Genomic DNA, 4922 nt, shown 5'->3' with positions numbered 1-4922 from the left:
CATTGCATCCCTGGGGGGGAAGAGAACCAGCCAGGACAGGGCAGGGTAGGCTGGCCCAGGGAAGCAAGTTCAACCACCTTGGATGACCACTGCTTGCCCCGAGGTGCCTTCTGGAGAATCCTGTTGCTGCAACAGCTCTTCTCAGGTACCTCCCAGACCCTACCCAGGGGTGCCAGGTCCAGAGCGCAGCATCCAGACACAGCCCCCACCCAGGGGCAGACCAGTCAAAGATACCAAAAACTAGACCAGCAGTCGCCATTTTTTCCAATGTGCCCTCTTATCAGTAAATATAATGTGAGCATGCATCTCAGTATAGTTATATTTCTTTACTTAAAAATGATGTACATTGAGGCCAACGTGGCAGCTAGCCCAACTTGTGACACTAGTAGGGGCAAGTAGCAGATCAGCAGAACAGCAAGACATTTATCATGGATGTCCAGGAACAAGTAAGCCACAGTGAGCCTTGATAAGCCCCCACATATTCATAGAGGTGTGGAAGGCTGCCATCACTCTCAGGAGAGACTGGCGAGGGCCTTAGCTACATACTCATCCCTGGCTGAGCATGAAGCTGTGGGCAAACAGAATGTAAAAGCAGGAAAGATTTGTAAACTGCCTAAATTTTTAATGTGTTCCCCAAGCCACACACAGATCCACTGGCAAAGGGTGGAAGTCTTACTGGATGTCTGACCAATCATTGCATGACCACTAAGTTAGCTGACACAGGGATGATTCCTAGGGAGCCAGGCTTAAACATAAAAACAAGAATTAAAAAACCAAAACAAAACTGAGCAGAGATATCAGCAGGCTCACACTGCTTTGAATTAGTCTAGGCAAGCTAAAGAAACAACAGCCCTGGTTTGTGGGGGGCAGGGGGGGGGATCAGAATTGCTACAGTATATTATCTAAAATGTCCAGTTTTCAACAGCAACAAAAAAATACAAGACATGCAAAGAAACAGGAATGTGTGATCCGTTCAGAGGGGGGAAAAGAGCAGTCAATAGAAACTGTCTTTGATATGGCTCAGGTATAGCACTTACTGCGTGCTAGGCAAACTTCAAAATAACTATTACAAATATGTTCAAAGAACTAAAAAAACAGCTATAAAGAAGTAAAGGAAATAATGACAACAATGATCCATCAAATAGAGAATATCAGTAAAGATAGAAATATATATATGTCTATGTATGTATGCATGTATGTATGTACACACACACACACACACACACACACCCCAAATAGAAATTCTGGAGTTGCAAAGGACAACAACTAAAATGAAAAATTCACTAGAGGGATTCAACAGCAACTTTGAGCAGTCAGAATAAAGAATCAGTGAGCTTGAAAATACAGCAGTTGAGTTAATCCAATTTGAAAAACAGGTGTGGTGATTTGAAGCTGTTTGTACCCCAGAAAAACATGTTTTTAAATCTAATCCATTCCTGTGGGTGTGAACCCATTGTAAATAGGACCTTTTGATATTGCTACTTCGGTTAAGGTGTGACCCACCTCATTCAGAATGGGTGTTAATCCTATTACCAAAGTCCTTTATAAATGGAATGAATACAGAGAGGGAGAAAGCCATGGAAACAAGAGGCCAAACCTGGAAGAGAAGGGAGAGACCAGCAGACACCGCCATGTGCCTTGCCATGTGGCAGAGGATCCAAGGATCGCTGGCAGCCAGTCTTCAGGAAGAAAGTATCACCTCAATGATGCCTTGATTTCGACATTTTCCCAGCCTCAATACCATGAGCAAATGAATTCCCATTGTTTAACACAACCATTTCATGATATTTGCTTTCAGCAGCCTAGGAAACTAAAACAGAGTCTCAGAACCCTGTTAATACCATCAAGCTTAACAAACTATGCTTAATGGGAGTTCCAGAAGAAGAGGAGAAAAAGGGACAAAAAAAATTGCCCAAAATGTTCCCAAATTTGATGAAAAATAATTTACATATCCAAACAAAGTCCAAGAAGGATAAGGACAAAGATATCCATAGATACCACAGTCAAATTTTTGAAAGACAGAGACAGGAGAAAATCTTCAAATTAGCAAAAGAAAAATAACTCATCACATATAAGGGAACCACAATCAGATTAACAGCTAATTTTCATCCAAAATAATGGAGGCCAGAGGAAATAGGGTGGCATATTCAAACTGCTAAAAGTTGTAGACAGTTGATCAAGTCTACAGCCAATAAAATTATCCTTCAAAAGTAAAGGCTATATAAAGACATTTCTGAATAAACACAGACTGACAATTTGTTGCTAGCAAGTATGCTTTATAACAAATACTAAAGGAAGTCCTTCAGGCAGACTCAAATCTACATGAAGAAATAAAGAGCACCCAAAAAAGATAATTAAATAGATTAGTATAAAAGACACTCTGAATACATTTTTCTCTCTCTTTTCTTAACTGATTTAAAGGAAAATTGCATAAAATAATAACACCAAACAGAAGCTCGAATCCACAGAAGAAAATGAAGAGCACTAGAAATGTTAAATATGTGGGTTAATATAAAAGATTCTATAAATGTATTTTTCTCCTTCCCTTAACTCCTTCAAAAGACATAAGATGGTATAAAGCAATATTCATAACACAGTATTGCTGGATAAATAGATGTAATATGCATGACTATAATAGTACAAAGGATGAGAGAAGGAATAGAGCTATGTTTGAGCAAAGTTTTTATAATTTATTGGAATTGTTAATATTAATCTGGAGTCGAACACTGTAAATTACAATACATATTTTAATCCCTAGAACAACAATTAAGACAACTCACTGAAAAGTGGGAAAAAAGCCAACAACTAATTAAAATGGTATGCTAGAAAACATTTATTTAATACAAAAGAAGGCAGCAAAGGAAAAACAGAGGAACAGCAACAAAAAAGGCAGGAAACCTATAAAAAATGGCAGAGTTAAACCCCAAAATACCAATAATTACATTAAATGTGAATGACTTAAACACTTCAACAAAAAGGCAGAGATTATCAGACTGGATTAAAAAAACAAGATCCAAATAGTCTGAAAGTGAAAGAATGGAAAAAGATATACCATGCAAACAATAACCGTGAGAGAGTTAGAGTGGCTATACTAATATTAGTAAAAACAGACTTTGAGATAAAAATGACACTAGAGACAAAAAGAGAAATTTTATAATAATAAAAGGGTCAATTAATCAGAAAGATATAATAAGCACATATGCATCTAATGAAAGAGCCCCAAGATGCATGAAGCAAAAACCAAAAGAATAAAAGGAAGAAATAGAGAATTCAACAATAATAGTTGGAGATTTCAAAATTCCACTTCCATTAATGGATAGATCAACTAGACAGAAAAACAGCAAGAATATACAAACCTTGAACAACATTTGCAACCAACTTCATCTGCCTTCTATAGAAAACTGCACCCAATAATAGCAGAATACCCATTTTTTAAATATACAAGGAACATTCACCAAGACAGACCATATACTAGCCATAAAGCAAGTCTCAATAAATTGAAAGGGATTAAAACCATGCAAAGGATGTTTTTCAACCACAAGGGAATTAAATTAGATGTCAACAATGGAAGAAAATTGGGCAAATCCATAAATATTTGAAATTTAAAAACACATTTATAAATAATCCATAGGTCAAAGAATAAATTACAATGCAAATTTTAATGCATTTTGGACTGAATGAACACAGAAACACAACATATCAAACTTTATGGAATGCTGTCAAAGCAGTGCTTAGTAATAAATTTATAGCTTTAAACACCTATATTAGAAAAAAGAACCTAAATCAATAACCAAGCCTTCTACTTTAAAAAATTAGAAAAAAAGAAAGGTGCAAACTAAACCCTAAGCAATAAAAAGTAAATAATAAATATTAGTGCAGAAATCACTGAAATAGAAAACAGAAAAACAGTAGAGAAAATCAATGAAATCAAATGTTGGTTCTTTGAAAAGAACAATGAAATTGACAGACCATTAGCTATACTGGACAAGGGGGGGGGAAATACCAAAATCAAGAATGAGGGGGGAAACGGAGGATAAGAAGGAAGGAGAGAATAAGCCAGAGAAGCCCCAGAGAGCTGGGACCATAAGAAGACCTGAAGAAGAAGCAGAAAAACCTGTGAAAACTAAGACTGTTTCCTCCAGTAATGGAGGGGAAAGTTCCAGTCGCAGCCCTGAGAAGTGAACAGCTGAAGAAGCTGGAGACCTCCCAACAAAGCCTGCAAAGATCTCCAAGTTTGGATTTGCTGTAGGTAGTCAGGTGACAAGGAAAGCATCAGCCATATCCATCAAACTTGGATCAAGTAAACATAAAGAAACTGTTCCAACTCTCGCTCCAAAAAACCCTTCCAGTAGCAGCAGCTTTTAATGAAGAGGAAGCTAGTGAGCCAGAGGAAATGTCTCCAGAAGCAAAGATGATGGTGAAGAATATTGGAAGGGATATGCCAACATCAGGAGTTTTCTGATAACCAGAAGCTATGGGAGCGAAATATAAAATTTCACCTTGGAAATGTCCATGACCAAGACAACTAAACGACATGTTTTGAGATTGGGGTGCTGGGGTGGGTGCAAAGTTAACAGGAACAGTTTTCTTTTTTTAAAGAATAGTATAAGACTATCTTTGGAGCCACACTGAGAAAAAAAGATTGAGTGGTGCGCTAATAAATGAGAGTTTGAAATTAGACATAATTTGTGTTTTATATCCAGATTTCAAGACATTTGCTAATTTTGTAGTTTCATGTGATTAGTTTCCAAAGGTTACAGACAAAGAAATCAGAAACGGGACTTTTTTAAGAGTTGCATATTTTTTTAGATGCAATTACTAGGACATTAAGAGGAAAACAAAAAGTTATTGTCTGTTTAACCTGGTTTAAAATGCAAGCAGTTGCTCTCTTAACTTAACTTCCTTATTACCTAAACTGTCCG

The 4922-nt window shown here is 37.0% G+C and overlaps 1 pseudogene; it reads left to right on the top strand.

Annotated features, from left to right (window-relative positions):
• The first annotated feature begins 4014 nt into the window (after positions 1 to 4014).
• Positions 4015 to 4529, top strand: LOC119540690 (annotated as a pseudogene).
• The last annotated feature ends 393 nt before the right edge of the window (positions 4530 to 4922 follow it).

This window comes from Choloepus didactylus, chromosome 7 (genome assembly GCF_015220235.1).
Source record: "Choloepus didactylus isolate mChoDid1 chromosome 7, mChoDid1.pri, whole genome shotgun sequence".
NCBI lineage: Eukaryota > Metazoa > Chordata > Mammalia > Pilosa > Megalonychidae > Choloepus > Choloepus didactylus.
Note: the sequence above shows the minus strand (reverse complement) of the source record. Positions and strands in the feature narration are given on the sequence as shown.